This window comes from Lasioglossum baleicum, chromosome 8, assembly GCF_051020765.1.
Source record: "Lasioglossum baleicum chromosome 8, iyLasBale1, whole genome shotgun sequence".
NCBI lineage: Eukaryota > Metazoa > Arthropoda > Insecta > Hymenoptera > Halictidae > Lasioglossum > Lasioglossum baleicum.
Window position 1 is genome coordinate 9,802,344 of NC_134936.1, and position 21,257 is coordinate 9,823,600.

A 21,257-nucleotide genomic window follows, 5' to 3' on the forward strand; every position below is an offset into this window, starting at 1 on the left:
TCATGTCTTCAAATCATGTCTTAAAATCATGCCTTAAAATCATGCCTTAAAATCGTGTCTTAAAATCATGTCTTAAAATCATATCTTAAAATAATGTCTTAAAACCATGTCTTAAAATCATGACTTAAAATCATGTCTTAAAATCATGTCTTAAAATCATGTCTTAAAATCATATCTTAAAATCATATCTTAAAATCATGTCTTAAAACCATGTCTTCAAATCATGTCTTCAAATCATGTCTTAAAATCATGTCTTAAAACCATGTCTTAAAACCATGTCTTAAAATCATATATCTTAAAATCATATCTTAAAATCATATCTTAAAATCATGTCTTAAAATCGTGTCTTAAAATCATGTCTTAACACCATGTCTTAAAATCATATCTTAAAATCATATCTTAAAATCATGTCTTAAAATCGTGCCTTAAAATCATGTCTTAAAATCATGTCTTAAAATCATGTCTTAAAATCATGTCTTAAAATCATGTCTTAAAATAATATCTTAAAATTATGTCTTAATGCCATCGTTTTGTTACACAGTGTATGTTCAACAGTATCGTTATTATAAACTGCGGATCTTCATGCAAAATAAAAAATGTTTGCACTGATTGCTAGACACAGGCGCCAAATAGAAATTTCTTTCTTCTTTTAATTGTGTTATTAGCTGAAATTAATAGCAAGGGTCGAATTTAGAAGGTTCAAGGACATCAGTGTATTAAATTCAGCTTAATAAGACAATCAAAAGAAGAAAGAAATTCCTATTTGTCTCCTGTGTCTTGCAATTAATGCAAACATTTTTTATTTTGTATAAAGAGCCGCAGTCTATTCTCAACAATAACGATATTATAATATAGTAGGACATTTTTTCATAACTTCAGTGCGTCACAAGATATTTCCGTTATCAGATAAACGAAACAGCCTGTATACGATTTCTCCTCTATTAAAATCATTAACCCCTTGCCGTATTTTGACGAGTGATGAAGATGTTAACAAAGTGTCTAACAAATATGAATGTTATTCCTTTCTTTTTAGATGAAATAAAATTTAACAAACAAAAAATATAAATTTTCTCTTCTCTTCTACGACATTTTTCGGGACAAAAACGTTCTAATCACTGCAACAGTAAAAGAAATGGTACGGCAAGGGGTTAAGGGAAGAAATGACATTCAGTTTAGTTTCTATTCCTTGCAATCGACGCAGACAATTTTAATTTTGCATGAAGATCTGCAGTCTAGTAATATGCAATTTTATTGTTGGTATTAGTAATCGTCCGGTATCAGGGCAGGGTAAATACTATCGAGCACGCAGGTATCCGTTGTCTCGGTCTCCATTAGTCGTGCGTTATGCGCTGGCATGCCCTAGAAGGCGGCCGGTTTCTGTCGATCGGCGAATAACGAAGTGCGTTGATGCCGCTCGCGGCTGCTCATTGTGGGAGCGGCTGAGTTACGGTCAGTCGCGGTATCTTTTTACGCGAACACCCCGGCTTGTTAACGATAGAAATCCGATCGGTACAATACCATTATTTAGCCGCTATATACGCGCGGCCATTAGCGGCGGACCGAGACCGGCTCTCGTTCGACGGCTAATGATTTCATTTCGACCTCTCTCGCGAGCGGTGGAATCGCCGCCCCGACGCACAGCCAAAGACGACGACGTTTCATCCATTTCAATCGGCGACTCCGTGCACGGCATCGTTAAATCATCGGCGTACCCGTCGTCATCGTCATCGCCCGCGACTATCGTTAGACAAGGTGAACCGTACCACGCGGTTACGAAACAACGCGACAAATTGGACTGGCTATTAGATGTGGGTCGACGCTTGGGAGACTATTTCTGGTGACGGCGGACAGCAAGTTGAATTGGATTTTTGAGTTATAGAGAGCGGGCTGAATTGCTAACTCACCGTGCCTAAAGCGAGTGCTACCTGGTTCTACGTGGACTGAGTTGTGTGTCGCTTACCTGAAACAAACGGAAACGTAACAGTGTTAAAAGCTGTACGGCTTTTTCTTGTAAGTTTATGGTAGAAGCGAGTGGGCGTGGGTCTGCTGCGAACAATATAGAAATTTTAAAAATTAAGGAATTTGTATATGGACATACTATTTTCAGTTTATTGAGGTTATTAAACAAAGAAATTTCTATTTGGCTCTAGGTGTAATTTTATTGTATCGTCTTCATTCATGAAAAAATAAAATATACTGAAAAAAACAGAAAGAAACGGTTATTCCATAAAGAATCTTTAGTCAACTAAGTGTATCTCTTCCTTTCGTCTAGCTTTCAGAGAAATGGTAAATGAAACATTTCTATTTGGGTCCTATCCCTGATTCATTCTTGCAACAAATTTTGATTCCGCATGAAGATTCACAGTTTATATTTAATTTTACTGTATCGTCTTCATTTATGACAAAATAAGATATAGTGGAGAAAACAGAAAAAGGAGTTATTCCATAAAGAATCATTTAGTCAACTAAGGGCAGGTGTATCTCCTCCTTTCGTCTAGCTTTCAGAGAAATGATAAATGAAACATTTCTATTTGGGTCCTATCCCTGATTCATTCTTGCAACAAATTTTGATTCCGCATGAAGATTCATAGTCTAGATTTAATTTTACTGTATCGTCTTCATTTATGAAAAAATAAGATATAGTGGACAAAACAGAAAAAGGAGTTATTCCATAAAGAATCATTTAGTCAACTAAGGGCAGGTGTATCTCCTCCTTTCGTCTAGCTTTCAGAGAAATGATAAATGAAACATTTCTATTTGGGTCCTATCCCTGATTCATTCTAGCAACAAATTTTGATTCCGCATGAAGATTCATAGTCTAGATTTAATTTTACTGTATCGTCTTCATTTATGAAAAAATAAGATATAGTGGACAAAACAGAAAAAAGAGTTATTCCATAAAGAATCCTTTAGTCAACTAAGTGTGCAGGTGTATCTCCTCCTTTCGTCTAGCTTTCAGAGAAATGATAAATGAAACATTTCTATTTGGGTCCTATCCCTGATTCATTCTAGCAACAAATTTTGATTCCGCATGAAGATTCACAGTCTAGATTTAATTTTACTGTATCGTCTTCATTTATGAAAAAATAAGATATAGTGGACAAAACAGAAAAAAGAGTTATTCCATAAAGAATCCTTTAGTCAACTAAGTGTGCAGGTGTATCTCCTCCTTTCGTCTAGCTTTCAGAAAAATGAAAAATGGAAAATCAAGTTTGCATAAAGATCCACAGTCCACTGCTTGACGACTATTTTATGGAGACGAGTAATTTCTCTCTTTATTTCGCAAGTATTAATTACCGAATGGTAATTTGTCGAGAGTGAAATATTTCAGGCAAAGTTGTACAAATGAAGGATCCATGCAAATCAGGAACAATTCACTTCAACGAAATTTTAATTGAATCATTCTCGAGAAAGGAATAAAGAGTGAAACTGCCTGTTAAAAATATCACAGCAAATATTACTGCGATTGCGGACTGAATCGACAAGATAACCAGTCTCCTCTTGTTCCCATAGATATACAACACTGAGCTCGCGTGTGTGGTCATTACAGCGCCAACAAATAATACAATCATTTAACTATCGAAGGCTCGGTACACGTTTTTCCTTGAAACAGCTATATACGACTCGGACGGACGATCTGGTTTTCCAAGGAAACAATTTTTATTGTCCGAGAAAAACCTTGCAAAGGGTTAATTCGAGGAAACGGAACAACTGGTTCGTAGCAGTTAGCGTCGGGCCGCGACTGTGAATGGCACCGTGGCTTCTAATAAAGCCACCAGAGAAGGAGCATCGCCAGGAGCGGGAACGATTTAATCCGTGGCATCTCGTTTATCGTTCGACTATGAAAGTTGACCCGGAGGGCCGGAAACGAACGCTTACAGACTCGCCGTTGCCCGGATAAGACCGGGCTGCGTTTCTGACCTTTAATTAGTTACCGCGGGGCTGCTGGCGAAATGAACGGCTTCCTCTGGCCTGCTAAATAAATAAAAGAAGCGCTGCCCCGCTAGATGCAGGCGGCCGGGTTGACTGAAACAGTTGAATCTCGCGGGGATAAAAAGAGAGGGAGAGAGAGACAGAGAGAGATAGAGCAAGGGGAAAGAGGAAGGGCGTAATCGAGGCTCGAGCCGCTGATTATATGCGAATGCTACGCTCGGTGGCTCAAGCAGATCGCGAAAGAAACTCGCGTGGAAATTCAAACGCGGCCGTGATCCTGGCTCCTTCCTTCCTTTCCCGGTAATTAATTGGCACTAGGCGGCTACGGCCGCGCTCGTCCGAATTTTAAACTCCTGCCGGCTCGCGAGACCGTCTCGATTGGATCTAATGAATCCTTGATTCCGGCCACACCATGCCGGACGTTCCACATTGTAGAAATTATATTTTTGTTCGTTACCGTAATTCGTTTCACCGCCGCGAGGATAGGACAGCCACGGTTCGTTAAAGCTATCCTGCGCCGGTGTGCTGTATGATTCGAGATTATTGCACCAGTTAAGCTATTAGAATTGCAACCGCGCCTCGGAATGTTAGCTGATAACGTCGTCACATGTTGCAACACTTTGCGAGTTTTTCGTTTTCTAGCGAGCTTCCGTAGAGGCTTGTCTCTTAAGTTGCATAAATCAAGCTTTCGTAGTGTTTATGTTAGGTAGCGAGAAAAGATCGTGCGGATTTAATCTCGTCGAGTTTTTGTTGTGAATGGAATTAATACGTTCGTTACCAGCAGGTGTTTTGCTACTTACTTTTGCCGGCGGCAGGTTCCGCTGAACGTAGCGTAGGCGTTGCACCGTGGTGAAGTAGTGAACAAGGAGCAGAAATGTATGTAACAAAAACTCACTTATTAACTGTAAATGTACTCTTGCTGCTTTGAGATGTATCACTGACCACAGGTATACACATGAACACACTACTACATATATTAGCAACCGTGAGTTTCGAGTTGACATGTTTCTTAGGGATGTTCTCTCTACCGCGATTCGAACAACACTGAGTTTACAAAATTTTTCTGAAGAGTTTAGGGAGGGCGTTAATGCGCGGCGTGTTGGACGAAAAAAAGGACACGAGAGGGACCGCTGTAAGACTAGAATTTATGGCGATCACATGTTTTGGTTTTTCCCCTGCAGATTGGTACGCAGAAGCGATGGGCAACTGTTTAAAAAAATCGTCTGTCCTTTTAGAAAATTTCTTAACACATTACCGACCGGTGATTAATGCATAATTTTGAAAAATCTATGGTACATGGCTAAACACTTTTATAATGGAAGCTTCAATAGCAACAGCAATTTTCATTGTTAATTAACAAGTCACCCTCAATAACATCATCTAATAGTTTCAGTTAAGATTGCAATGTAAAAGAAAAATTTCTATGCTTTCTTTTGGTACAGCACAATTATTGAAAATCCTATTAATAGGCTTCCGGTGGGTAAAGTGTTAAGAGAGGTATAGAACAAAAAATCTCATAAACGCTACGCGTACCTGACATTCCGATCTCTTGCTGGATAAAAGGACAGACACTGTAGAAAAAAACCGAAACATGTGATTACCGTAAAATCTAGTCTCGCAGCGGTCCCTCTCGTGTTCTGTTTTTCAACTGTGTGACCACCCCTTCATCCCTAAACTCTTTAAGGCTCACGGTGGCCAGAGAGAAGAGAGAAGAGAGAGAGAGAGAGTTGCGCAAAAATTTTATTCAAATAAAAATTTTTGCCCAACTCTGACGGTGGCTAATATTTGTTTTTAATAGTACGTAGTTTTAATAGTTGTAGTGTGTTTACGTGTATACCTGTAGTCAACTGTGCAATTCTCCGAATGGCCTGTGACACATCTTGAAGCAGCAAGTGCATTTACAGCTGCATAATCCTTCTCTTGTTCACTACTTCACCGCGGCGCGACTCCAACGCTACGCTCAGTAGAACCTGCCGCCGAGCAAGACTCTCCTGGCGCATTCTGGCATCTATTATACCATATTCTAGTGTAAAAGTCAATTATTTCAGCACCGATCTAATAGAAGTTTTGTCTCATTGTTCTATCATGTTTGCGCGGCAGTTCTGTCCGACAAAAGAGGCGTGGTTCGCGCGGTTTGATAGTTTGATAATTACGACCGACTTAATTTAATTGCAGTATATTGTGAAGCAGATGACAGCAGGCGTGTCTAGCTTCGAATTCGCCGATGGCGGGAGAAATGATTGCACCGAGTTCTCACTATGTTCTCTTCCGTTGCGTGAGAAACACGTGAAATGTACGCAAGCTAGTGGGACAGAGAGGATTGTTGTGGGACGACGAGGACGGCGGTTGTCGCGTGTGGGAAAAGATCGTCTGGAAATCGCTAGTGTGAAATTGGTCTTGGTGACGGGAGAATGAGAGGAAGCTAAGTAGAGTCTGGTCACCGGTCGATGAAACGATCGTACGATCCTGGCTATTGCTCGGTATTTCATGGCTCTTTAGACGTGTACCAATTAGTACTTCACCAGGCTCTCTGCTAACGTTGAACCCTTATCTGTCGAAGTCGACTTTGATGTACGTCGTTCGATCTTTTAACGCGTTCTTCGGGAACGCCCTGATCGAGTTTGCTTGTGTATTATTGCAAATAGCAAATGGAAACACTTGATCGTAATAATATAATTATAATAATATGATCGAGTTGATATTAATGCATCGAGATACTTTATGCACCGAGGCTTCATCTCGTTGTCGATAGTTGAGGGATATGCTAATATTTGTTCTTATTCTAACATCATTACAACAGCAAAAGAAAATATTACTGTCTTAATGGAAATTATATTAGCACTGTTTTAGGATAACATTAATATCGATTTTACAGTCCAAATCATAGATATAACAACATCAGAAAATGTTTTTGTATCCAATGAACAAAAGTATTTTATTCAGACTTCAATTCTTAAATTCCTGTCAGAATTGCAAATTGATGTGTATAATGTTTTTCTATTCACAAATGAAGTGTCTACACCGAGAGAATACTGGTAAGGTCATTGTCATAAAATGATCGAGTTGAAAGTAAACAGGAAATGCAAATATTGAATGCATATGCAAATGAAGCACTACTAAATAATCTTAGATTGTGTCAGAAATAACTCCTACTTCCATTTTTCTATTCCGTGACAGTCCAAGACTCTCTTTACAATTATAATTCATTCATTAGATATTCTCGATTATTATCAGACATGGTAACTGTTATTCAATTCACACCTTCTCGTTACATAATATTATAAGATTGTTGTTTAACCATCTTTCAATGTCTGCGTAGGAAAAATGTTTTAGCACTCACAATTTAATAGACAAACGAGTAAGCACATTTGATCTTTTGAAACTGTATTCTACAATTTCTGTAAAACAATCCATCAAAATATACGTTTACATAAATATCCAAAGTCTGCATAACAATGGCGAAATGTTTACAATGTGATGATAGAAGTGGATAGCAATTCCATAAATCAACAAGTACACATTACAGCTTTGAATTTTCAAGGCAAGTTGCTTCACAGTGTCCATTAATTACACGCGTAAACAATAAATAATTCTATTATCTCCGCAAAGATTCTCTCCTTTACTTAAATTCTGCTTTTACGCTGCACGCAGAAAATTCAAGCCTGCTAACAATGTGTAATAAATAAGTGCGTTAAATTGGAAATATCTCGAGCGAGAAAGAACTTGGAAAATCGCGTTATTTGTGTTATAAAGTGTGAAACATTTGCTAAGTATACAAGCTCTTCCGTTTAGCGAGGAGGCTAACTCTGAAATTATGCTACTCATTACAGTGAACAATTTTTATAATCGGAATCTCGATTTTAAAGAGCATTTTCACGAGTCCAAAAACTTTTTTTATATTCTTAGATAGAATAGAACCTTAAAAAAATATATACATATATATACTTTCCCAAAATTTTATGCTAAAATTGATTGAAATGATTTAGTTATTTTTCTTTAGTCTATCCCTTGAGATGTAAAGACTTTTAAACATGGAATTTAAAAATTAGAAATTATTGAAAACAATTTATAATTTTCTCAAACAATATATTCCATTAGAATTTAGAAACAATGTAACACCTATTTATTATAAGCCAAATGTAATAATATCGTACTTGCTATATAAACCACCTGGTTTAAAGCAATAACAAATAAATAAATAAATAGAAATTATAAGTAAAATTACAAAATTATAAGTTGCAAAATAAAATTGCTTTTGCAGCGATCACGTGGTAGTTTCCTCTCAATTTCAAATTTCTGCGGGTGTGTTTCCACGAACGGCCAAATTTTTCGACTGCCGCGATCCGAGCAGATCGCGACCTCTAATTAGACGCAGTCCAATTAACGGCATTTGTAGGACTGCGTTCGTCTGGCTCGTGTGCGCCGCGGCGTGTATCATTTTATCTAATTATCAGGGCACGTTGCGAGGGCTTAAGTGCGCGTAGCTGTTGCCATAACGATACGTTTTCGCGAGCCACCCGTTTCGCTCGTGCGTGCCACTGATCGCGTGCAATTACACGTTTAAATAATTAAAAAGCGAACTGAAGATTCCAAAGCACCGAGCCAACGATAGAGATCTCATTCCATGGTCGAAATTACTTCATTAGCCGTTCTTTTGTTCCGATGTGAATGGGGCATTCTGAAAAGTCGCTCCATTCATCGGGCCAAATTTACTATTTTAATTAGCTTTGGAGTGTATGCAAGAAGAATGATCTCTTTGTTGATAGCGTCATTACTCGCTATCAATGTGCACTGCGTTTAAAACATTCGCGATATTCCAGTGAGAATTCGCAAGGTGCACAGGTACATTTTCATACAAAAACGTCGAATTGTTTATAATTATGCCAATTATTTGACTAGAACATTTTATTTTAGTCGTTGATATTTTTCAGTTTCATGATGTTCAAAATTTCTTAATGAATTGTTATGATCGAAAAGTTGCTTCCATTCTTTAAATTTTGTAACATGACCGAAAGATGTTGATCGAAGTAAATAAAGCACTCTCAGAGAGAATTCAATGCAACAATTCATTAAAAAAGGGATAGAGTGATCTTAACATCTTCGAAAAATACAGACTCACGAATTAGTATTTATTGTAACTGATGTAAGATTACAGTAGAAAATAAATAAACTTTTGAGCCAAAAATTTCTTCATCAATGTAATTAAGCACGTTATTAATAATTCGTTATTGTATTTTGTTTATGGAAAAGTTCGTACATCGAAGTGAATATGCATCTGACAACGAATTTAAGATACAATAACTATGTAACTATAAATGTAATCTACGTTTCCTTCGGAGTGCCATAAAGAGCTAATTATTTCGAAAAATAGGAAAAAATATTTTTCTAGAGACTAATTAAAAATCATCTGAAGGCTGCGTGACGGTATCGCGTTGAAAATCACGGTCCGTGACACGATTACTATTTTACAAAGACTGTTCCGCGGCGATTCGACGTTCAATGTGGGCCTAGAAACTTAGATCGGGGCTGTGCACGCGCGAAAATGAATTCGCGATAGGCGATATAACTCACGAGAGCGTGCATTAAGGTCGATCTTAATTAGCGGCAATTTAATTAGGATCGCCAGCGTGACGGTTAGCAATGGGCCAGGTCTAAGTCGGAGGTAAGAAAATGTCGGCGTGCGTTATTAAGACGGGCAGCCTTCCTCATCGTCACGGAAGTTAATCTCGCTGCATTCTCTGCTCTAATCTGCGGTTGCAGTTTTATAAAAATACCGAAGTCGTCGCTGGTATGCTAACTTTATCGTTGCTGACATCTAGATACATTTACGACTCAACTCTTACACCTCTCTTCGTCTTCAAACTAAGATCAGATTATTCTTCTTGGACCTACAGTGAGTGTACTAAGTATTCGTACATCTTTTAAAAAGTAATAACAATTATAAAACACTTTTTTGAAAAAGGTTTAAAACATGCCTGTTTTATTTTTGCATGTAACCTTGTAAATTATAATTTTTGGAAAATCATTTTCGCATATTATCTCGTAAACCAATGCTTCTAATTGATTATAAAAAATCAGGTTGTTTGAAACAATTATAAAAAAGTTATTAGTTTTTGAAAGGTGTACGAATACTTTGTACACTAACTCTAACTTTATTTCTATTCAGAAACTTCCGTATACAGGGTCATCCGTTTTTAAATGGCCAAACGTTAACCAGCCCTATCACTTTTTTTGTTTCGGCCTTGATTTCCAGATAATTGCAAAAAACCATCATTTTTTGAGTTTACATAAAATTAAATATATCTCAGGACTCCAATGATGAATCTTGATGGTTTTTCCTTTGTTTAGTTGAAAATAAGTAGGGGCATCTTTTTTGTTGAATAAACTTTTATGTATAACCTTCGGATCATGGTTTTTTTGGCGTGGGGCACACCGCCACTTTCCAACTTATTTCTTTCAGGCTCCACGGTGTGCCCCACGCCAAAAAACCCATGATCCGAAGGTCATACAAAAAAGTTTATTCAATAAAAAAGATGCCCCTACTTATTTTAAACTAAACAAAGGAAAAACCATCAAGATTCATCATTGGAGTCCTGAGATATTTAATTTTATGTAAACTCAAAAAATGATGGTTTTTTGCAATTATCTGGAAATCAGGGCCGAAACAAAGAAAGTGATAGGGGTAAAAGTTGTTCCATTTGGGGTCCTCTACAGCTGGTTAATGTTTGGCCGTTTAAAAACGGATGATCCTGTATACAGTCGGTACACTACAGTGTTGCTCAAGTGTCGCGGATTCGGGCCCGCGTTGCGACACTTATTCGTAGCTAGATGTAGGAATCGCTCGACCGTGTCGCTTTGCACTTCGAGAGGTATATTCTGATTTTCACGGTCATTTTTGCACGAATTTTTAGGATTTTTTCTAGAGAAACAATTAAACCTTTCGCATCGGTGCTTTGCTAATATGTTTTTCAGTATGTGTGGTACACGTGTCATTTTTTCAACATAAAAATAATACAGATTACACGAGAAAAGAAGTTTCCTAAGCACCACAAGATATGTTATAAACCGAGCTTCAATTCGATTTTGTATTAATTTATTTTTTCATGAGAAGAATGGTTTAATTTGTTGACGTTTTTTTGGTACAACTATGACCATGCTGCTTAAGGGTTAAGAAAGCGTATGCGATCGCAGACCAGCCTACTCCGAAGAAATGTGTATCCCTATTTATAACGCGGACTGACAGGACGCGTTACGGTACAGGGGGCTAGAGACGATGCGGTTCAAACGTGCACTTCTGGTTCGCTCGTTCGACCTTCCTTCCTTTCAACCCTCTCCTCTCCCGCGGCCGGTGCTCCCTCTGGCTAGTTTCTTCAGGGTCTCTTGGGGGAATGAATAGCGTGCGTTCACGGTAAGGCGCTCCCCTTAATGGTGGCACACGCCGTTACCACCACGAGAAAAGAGGAGAAAAGGCAGCCGGCCGGCTCTCTGCGGCTGTGGCCGCGGCCGCAGCGGTGGCGCGCGGCTCTACTTACAATAATTAACATGATTGCCATTATACGTACGTGCGCCGGCGTGCGTCCTAATGGTCAGCCGACGACCACCGTTGCGAGACCCTGCCCCCACTGCATATACACCCCCGCTCAAAAGTATGTGGACACTTTTCATGAAACTTTCCAAGTATAATTTACCTCACCATTATTGCTGCGTTCCCGAAATATCGCAATTCGTTTTCCTGTTTGTTTGTAATGATTATACAGCGGATCTTTTATGCAAAATAAAAATAATTTGTTAGTGAAAAATCAAAATTTCTGTCGTTGATAATATTCTCACGTTGAAAATACAACGTTCTTAATTTTTTAAAATTTTTCTACTGTTTGAATTTTCAGTCATCCATTTTTCCATTTATATTTTTATGTTGATATTTTATTACTTTTACACTAAACCTACCGCGGTTGAATGACCGATTCGGCAAAATAATCTCTACCTGGAGATTCAAATTGCATTAAATAAAAAAAATGACCGGTTTTATATATTTTCCAATTATTGTGAAATTAGAAAAATCCCTTTATGGAAAATAATAAATTTCCTTGTTCAAGTAATATAGCAAAATTACAGAGGATCTCTATGAATTTAGCGTGGCCATTTTTATAAGGCAATATTTAACAGATACTTTTAATGCTTGGTAGGTTTAGTATTTAGGTTGGTATTTTTACCACGCTTATATTAGCTTGCCGAGTTGTCGTTGTTGTTGTTGTTGTTGTTGTATGCGTCAAATCCTGTAATCGAATTTTAAACCACTTCCCGATGAGCTAGAGACTTGAAACTTTAAACATAGCTCAGAACTGGATGACAATGCAATATTACAAAACAAATTTTTAAAAAACTGTGCGTCTAGGAGAGGAAAAATTTTTATATTGACCGTCACATCTCGCCGCGCGACCCTCGGTAGTACGTCATCGCGTCCAGCGATCCCCACTCCGCGCGCCAGCGTTCCCTACTCCACTACGCGTTCCCACTCCGACTCATCCCCACTCTATTCAGTTCCTTTTCGTACAATTTCGGACTCTATCAAGAGACGTCATCTCTCGGAGTCATCCCCTCATTCTATCTCGCGTATTTCCATATCTTGTGTTTCTATATATCTTACTATTTCATACCAGTATTACTATATCTTGCGTTCCATTTAAAAAAGACTAAAAAGTAAGAAATTAAAAAATATATTAAAAAAACTTTTTAAAAACCACGCTTATATTAAAACGCACTAAAAAGGAGAAAATCATTTTTGTATGCATTAGTGACTATAAATAAAAAAAAGGTGGAGTGCCCACGAAGATTACGTCAATATAGTTCAGCGCTCCATGCTTTTATTTATAGTTACTAATGCCTAAAAATATTATTTTCTCCTTTTTAGTGCGTTTTAATATAAGCGTGGTTTTTAAAAAATTTTTTAAAATAAATTTTTGTATTGTGTACTCGATCGTGGCTCTCTGTGCACTGCCCCGACGCGACGTCTCAAACAAGTGTCCACGTACTTTTGAGCAGGGGTGTACACCTCGAGGATGCAACCGGGGCGACCCTCCGCAATCAAATCGGAACGAAATGATCGGGGAACGGGATTTTTTGTTTGCGGTCACCGGACTGTTACCCCGCGCACGTTCATCGACGTCAGCAACATCGGACAGCGTAATTCACTGATGTTAGGGTTGCGAAGGGTGTATCGACAAAAAGTCTCCTCGCTACCTTCGTCGTTGTAATACATGAAATTACGCGAATCGCCGCAGACCCGTGAGCATTAACGCGCTCACTGTACGATCGTCCATATATGGGTCACCACGATTTTAGATAAAAAATTAACGAGCGTTGTTGGAGGTAACAAGCCCGCGAGCCTAATTAGTCTGCTAGACATTTCGAAATTAGCGGAATAAGAGCGCGATCTTCGGAATAGAGGGGTGTTTCTTATGAGAAACTTACTTGCTGAACATCTTGAAAAAATTGACGAGCTCGAGTTTAGTTGGTTGGACAGGTAATTAAGCAGATGCAAATGATAATTGTTAATTGCTGCATTAGATGGTTCCAGACAGATTTTTGAGAGACACTGAATACCCAAGGTGTCTATGTTTGACGTTCATTCAAACGTTATGGGTTGATCAGTGAAAGTGAGAGCCAAGTAAAAATTAATTTATTTAAAAATCGTAGTACAAAACATTTTCCTAAAATTCTCATCCGTTTTTATTCGACATTTCAATTTAACCCATTCTGTTTTATCCATGTTTTACTCATATATTTAGCTAACACATAAATTGGGTGGATACCTGGTTCTACGTAAAGCAACGATCACACTGGATTTTCTGCAAACAACAAAACCTTCAGCTTAACTCACGTATCGATAATAAAACTGGAAAAGTGATGAAGAAATACACACGTTGAAGCCAAAGAAGATGGCCACATTGTGCTTCCAAAGCACAAACAAAATGGCTGAATGGTCCTCCACGTTCTACATACAGCAACAATCACACTGAATTTTCTTCAAACACAACAAAACCTTCAGCTAAACTCACGTATCGATAATAAAACTGGAAAAGTGATGAAGAAATACACACGTTGAAGCCAAAGAAGATGGCCACATTGTGCTTCCAAAGCCCAAACAAAATGGCTGAATGGTCCTCCACGTTCTACATACAGCAACAATCACACTGAATTTTCTTCAAACACAACAAAACCTTCAGCTAAACTCACGTATCGATAATAAAACTGAGAAACTGATCAAGAAATACGAAAGCATACGTTGAAGCCAAAGAAGATGGCCACATTGTGCTTCCAAAGCACAAACAAAATGGCTGAACGGTCTCCCAGGTTCTCCATGTTGCAAAAATCCCGCTGGATTTTCTTCAAACAACAAACTGTTCACTGAAATGAACTTATCGATAAAAACCTGAAAAATGATGAAGAAATATGAAAGGACAGGTCGAAGACTGCGCCTAAGAAGGTCGCGGAGCGTGGTTCGAAAGAGGGAATACCTTGGTCCAGGAGTAAAGTGTTAGTGAGAATGCAAGGTAGCTGTTGCGGCATCGTAGCGTCGCGCAGCATCCCCGAGCTATCCTTCAGCGAAGTTGGCCGGTGTATCTAGAAATTAGCATTTTTCGCGTCTGAAATATGCCCACGCGATTCCATGAAATCCGACGCGAGTCTCAAGTTCCCGGCGGTTGTAGAGGCGCGTTAATCTCCCGGCTCCCTTATCTGTCCCGATGCGATGCCGCGAAGAGAGAGAGAGAGAGAGAGAGAGTCCGCCGCGTCCACCAGGAAGCCGGATGGGGATCTGAGGAGGTGGGGTGGAGGGGTGAAAGGGGTGCCAGATAGCGGTTATCCGTCCCTGAAGTAGGTGTATCGGTGAACACATGGTCGAGAAGGTTGGCAGACACGAGCCATTACCGTGGTGGCCGAAGGTAGCGAGGTAGCGAGTCGGACGGTAATGGTCATTACGAGCACGCTCCGCTGATTGTGCGCCGCCACGGGACCGAGGCGGAGAGGGCATCATCGTCGACCCGAAGACCCGCTCTTCTTCTTCTTCTTCTTCTTCTTCTTCTTCTGCCGGCCAGTATACACCGGCAAAAGCCGGCAACGTGTAAGCCGGCGCTCGTGCTCGAATATTCTTTTATTAAAGCTAGGCGCTGCCCGCGCGCCGGACTAGTTCGTTAGCTAATTTAATGCCGCCGCCGCTGCCGACGCCGCCGTCGCCGCCAGCCGCATTATATCACTTTAATCGGCCAACCACCAAACGATGAACCTCGACCCCTTAACTCGCAGAGGACTGCCGCTGAGGAGCCCCTTTCTGTATCCTCGTTGGTATTGGAATATTAGTCGGTCGCGATGGTGTGCATGACACAGCCACGGACATAGCATTAGTGACTGTGGATTCTACGCATTTGCAGCCAAAACGACTAGACGAAATATAAAACTGTGGAAACATTGAAAGACTCCAAAAATCAATTACAATTGCCCATTAAAAAATTACTGGGAAAAGAAGTACACGTCTTTGTAGTTCATGCATCTACTTATTAGGTTGTTGGATAATCTTCTCCTAAATAAACTTATGGTTCAAAGTAAGCATATACTCTGTCAAAGATTCTTTCTACTATAGTAGAGTTCTTCTTGATCGCAATTTTGAAGTATAAGGAGATAATGTTATCGGCGCCAGGTTCGATCAGTTAAAAATATTGGGGGAACGACAGATGGTGTTTCGTCCTGGACCCGCTAGTGGACTCATCAGTAAGGCTATCAGTAAGGCTAGCTATCTATTCTTTCTACTGTTTTAAATCACAGCAACTCCAATCATAAACGACTGAAGGATGAACTAAATCTTCAGCCTCGCAAGAACAACTTCATTCTCGTAAAAAGTCGAAGTCTGAGCAGCTCGCCACGCACAATGTCCACTGGGTCCCATTTCCGGGACCGGAAGCGCGGCCGGCAGACACTAGAACGACCTCGCGTGGCGTGGCGAGGATCACGGCATTCCTCGTAAGACCCCCGTGGAGAACTCCCTTGGGCGCAGGTGGTGGCATGTTTTCTAAGCCAGCTCGGCGCGATCGGGACCCGGCCAAAGTAGAAGGGAGCACCGGCCTCGGTAATTACGGGCCAATATGCGATCTGGTCAGTATGCACGGGGCTTAAAGCCGCGGAAGCCGCGCGGCTGATCACGAGATAGGCGTATTATGGGTACCGGGTTCGCGTACGCGAAGAACCACCTCCTTGGTCCTCCTCCTGCCCCGTTGCACGGCGGCCCCGAATGATTAATACGCTCTCGGGTGCTCGTAACACCTGATCTGTCCCGGGCTGAAATTACCCTGCGCTCTTCGATGCCCGGGTGCTTCCTCGTGGTATGCGCTCTCCGAGCGAGAGGACACCCGGAAGATCGAACGAGAGATCGACCTCCGATCGTTGAACCCTGAAAGGTCGATCGGCTGGAGCTTTCAAAGCGACCACGACCACCGTTCCTCTCTCTATCCCCTTCTCGTAGCTATCTCTCTCCCCCCCACTTGGCTCTAGCTCTTTCTGGCTAGGTGGTTCTCTTTCAACCTAGGTTGGTTCTCTTTCTACCTAGGTCTACCTCTTTCTACCTTGTTATATTTCTTTCTACCTAGGTCTATCTCTTTCTACCTAGATATATTTCTTTCTACCTAGGTCTACCTCTTTCTACGTAAATATATTTCTTTCTACCTAGGTCTATCTCTTTCTGACTAGGTGGTTCTCTTTCAACCTAGATGGTTCTCTTTCTACATAGGTCTACCTCTTTTTACCTAAGTATATTTCTTTCTACCTAGGTACATTTCTTTCTACCTAGGTACATTTCTTTCTACCTAGGTACATTTCTTTCTACCTAGATATATTTCTTTCTAATTAGGTCTACCTCTTTCTACCTTGTTATATTTCTTTCTACCTAGGTCTATCTCTTTCTACCTAGATATATTTCTTTCTACCTAGGTCTACCTCTTTCTACGTAAATATATTTCTTTCTACCTAGGTCTATCTCTTTCTGACTAGGTGGTTCTCTTTCAACCTAGATGGTTCTCTTTCTACCTAGATCTACCTCTTTCTACCTAAGTATATTTCTTTCTACCTAGGTACATTTCTTTCTACCTAGGTACATTTCTTTCTACCAAGGTCTATCTCTTTCTATCTAGGTATATTTCTTTCTACTTAGGTCTACCTCTTCCTACCTAGTTATATTTCTTTCTACCTCGGTCTATCTCTTTCTACCTAGATATATTTCTTTCTACCTAGGTCTACCTCTTTCTACCTAGGTCTATCTCGCACTACCTAGGTCTATTTCTTTCTACATAGCTATATTTCCCTCTTCCTATCTAGCTCTATTTCTCTCTCTCTTTCTTGCTCTCTATCTATCTCTATCTATTTCTATCTTGGTCTATCTCTTTCTCTACCTAGGTTTATCTCGTCCTACCCTTAGACCATATGTATTTACTTATATAGATCCGGCATAGGTATAGGATATGCGATTAGACCAGAACATGAGTGGAGTCAGCTGTCATAATACACCAGACGGGAGAAATGCGAAAAGCGGGGCCTCGTCTGGCCCTCCAGCGAGCCAGAAGTTGAGGGAGGAAAGGGCATAAGTCCTGGACGTGTGGTTCTTTTAGTGGGTATTGTGCAAACCGAAGACCTGTATTTTTTACACACATCCTTAATCTAAAAATGAAGGTATAGGATATGCGCAGGAAGAGCAGTGTTCCAAGATAACGGAGTATCTGGTGCCCACAACTGACATCACAAAATAATTCAGAGTGGTGGATAGCGATATAAAAAAAGCGAGGTACACAACTATATTTATGCATTATTTCATGAACAATTGGGAAAATGGTGCAAACTCGTTGCATAAAAAATTGTAAGGAACGACAAAACCGCGATACAAATATGTATATCTTTTCATATTATCAACGTCTACATTAAAATTTAACTTGTTATCCAAATTATAATTTACAAAACGAGTTAGCATTATGTAAAATAATAAGAGTAAAGTAAAAATGAACGAGTAATAAAATATATATTACAGTTACAGTTTCCATAAATATTTATGCAGAATGAGATGCAGCGAAGACTCCCCTTTCCCCTCTAACATTTTAGCTTCGTGGTACTGCGACATTTCAACGGACTATAGCACTTTGCCCACAACTGTCATCTGGTAGACGATGTAGTCTTGGAACAAGGCATGTTATCCGAAGCCGGGTCTATAAGTATATGTGGTCGAAGATTCTACCTTGGTCTATCTCTTTCTACATTCTCTTTTTCTGTGTGTTCGACCCACGACTCCGAGTCCCTGTGTTCAGCCCGTGGACCGTGATAATGGGTTCAGGGATCGTTCCAGCCGCGGCCCGTTCACGCGGATTCATGACGCTGCATGTGTTTTGTGGATGGATCGCGGCGATTATTGCGCGAGACCGCAATGATTGCTAAATAATTGAGCCCGTTGCGAAGACGCCACGCCGCCGCCGCTGCGTTCGTGATACCGTGTCGTTAAATGGTTCTGTTTTGTTGCGATCGCGAGAATTGCGGACCATGGCGTGATGCGTGGAACATCTGACACGCGTCGTTACATTGTTTTACTTGCGATGGGAATTGAATGGACGCTGCGAGACGTGCATTGGTGTACTCACTCCGCTGGGTTATAAGCTGTTCCTCGTGTTGATGGATACTGGGACTTTCAATGGCTTTGGTTCGACGATCTTATGGTATGCTGCGCGGTATCGATTTTTAACACCTTTCTTTTATACAGTAGATCCAGAGATATCCGTTTTTTAACACTTAACCTACGGAGCCTTAAAAGTAACTGGTACATGTTCCCTTATAAAAATGACAAGATTGATTTCATTCGGATTTTATGCAGCTCCTATTGTAATATATGCTCCACTAAAGATATATCTATACAATTATTTCTTTTCAAATGATTTTTATTAAGGTTGGAGTAGGGTAAGTCTGTCTACGGGCCAAGTCCGTTAATTGGTTATTTTTATTATAATATGAACGAAATTTCTCTAGCTTGTATTTATTAATGTAGTGTAAGTTAGTATGAACCATTCTACATAGATGTCGCCCAAGAATAAAGGTGTTTTCCTCGCTTAAATCAACCAATGCCAAACAGTCACGTGCGAGGTACACGTACAACTTTGAGGTTACCCTGAGCGTGCAATAGTTTACAAGTTATTAATATATTCTGTGTTGGTATTTTAAGTAAGTACAACAAATATTGATGTAGGTTTACATTAAATAAACCGTTTTTATTGAATTTTTTATAATTTATTGAGAAAGACACTAAGATGCACTTGCCCCGTAAATATTACTACACGGGGCAAGTGCGTACTATCACGGTGGGGTAAGTGCGTACTGTATGGGTAACTATAAAACTAAACAATATATTCAATGCAATAAAAAGCATTTTGGAGCAGGCTTGATAATAATTCTTTTCTTGCCCCGTAGCACTTGAAAGCACTCGAAAGCATTTTTAAACTTTGTTTTAATATCACTGTATCCCCAAAGTACTTGTTTGTTTAAAAATGGATAACTATATAACTAAACAATATAATTTAACGCAATAAAAAGCATTTTATAGCAGGCTTGTTAATTATTCTTTTCTCGCCCCGTAGCACTTGAAACAAGGTTCGAAAGCATTTTTAACTCTCAGAGACGGACTTGCCCCATTTTCGGGGCAAGTGCGTTCTAGTTGACACTTTGTACAACATCCTATCAAAATGATCATTTTCAAGCAAAATTAGAATCCTACATAATACTAATTCATCAGTAACAACTGTGGCAACAGTTTGATACCAAGAACGTTAAGTTTTTACATACCAGACTGAAAATACATCAGTTTAAAGTCCAACTTTGCAAAAACTAGGGCACACTTACTTCACTCCAACTTATATCAACAATCGTAAAATAAAAAATCTGGAACCGGTCATTTTGACCGGTGATGGTAGGTTTATTGTTAAAAAATGTTTCTCTATTCTAGTCGCTTGCTACGCGAGATTAGGTGATGGGACAGTACGTGTTTTACACGTGCTAAGTCAATTATAGTTCAACGAGGAGGAGTATTAAAATTCATAACTTTTATTATTATGATTACGAGTAATTATGTTAAGTGCACAGTCTTATATCTTTTGTGCCGTATATCTTACAGTTAGCAGTCTTAACGGTATGTAATGTCTTGTATATAAAACACTGTGCACTTAGCATAATTACAAATTATCGTGATTGAAAGTTATGTAGGATAACGAACAGTTCTTAAGCATTGTAGAAGAGCATTGAAGTTAACGGTGATGGAAGAGCGAAGAAAGTACTCGATAAAATGGTTTTTCAAACGTCAATTTTGAATAAAATGACGAGTTTGGTTTGGTTCAAGATTGTATAGATATTGCTGAATAATAGCATTTATTTGACCATATTCTATTTAATGGGAACTAGTAACTTTTATCACTTAGTTAACATTAATTTTTAAAAAATGCTGTAGCACCACTCGAATGATAATTCTGGTTCTACCATGTTCTCCGCCATATGTAAATAGTAAAGGAACAAAAAGGTCTAATACACTCCACAAAGAATATTGTCTAATTTTATTCTAAAAAATAGTAGATTAAAGCACCCGGCATTCCATTTTACGTATTATAAATTGAAATTAGTATTTATTTGTTAGAACAAGAGCTGGAACAACGAGCGCATCATAATCCCTTGTAAGTTTTTCGCCATTTTTCATTACCATAATAGAAAGTCACGTAGCCAGCATGATTGCTCCGCCGATAACTCCGAATTGCCATGTTTCTCGCAAAAATAGAACGAAAAGATAGTGTTTAAATTCACGGCTAGCAAAGTCATGCTCGAAGCTCGCGTATATGATTTATAATGAGTTGTGGAGGAACGAACGCGAACACGTTTTTAATAAACATAATTCAGCGTACGCGCGATGCGTTATCGCGCGTCTAAGTATATTATAAATGCTGTGATAGACAAGATAACGTTATAGTTCTTGTTAGGGCCCGTGCAGAGATGAATTCAAGGATCGTTGATTAGGGATGAAGGGGTTCATGAATATTTTAATCCGCAGTCGATGTTAATAATGCATATCGGCCGGGAAGTTGCAACGGGGAATCGGATGCAATTATCAAGGAGTTTGCAAATAGAAATTTGAAAAAAAGGAGCTTTTGCTGGAAGGTAATCACGGATCTCTTGCATATTCCAGGCTGGTAAACGTTGAAGGCGAGGTAATACTTGGTTTTGCAAAATTTGCAACCATTTTATTATGTATATATCAGTATACTATA

General features: G+C 39.4%; 1 long non-coding RNA gene across 1 annotated transcript in view; it reads right to left on the minus strand.

The window, feature by feature from the left end:
* Nucleotides 1-222: 222 nt before the first annotated feature.
* LOC143211080 (uncharacterized) overlaps nt 223-21,257 on the minus strand; it is a 179,081-nt gene continuing 158,046 nt past the window's right edge. The window contains exon 4 of the long non-coding RNA XR_013009384.1: nt 223-1,960. This is a non-coding gene — a long non-coding RNA (uncharacterized LOC143211080). The remainder of the gene's footprint in view (nt 1,961-21,257) is intronic.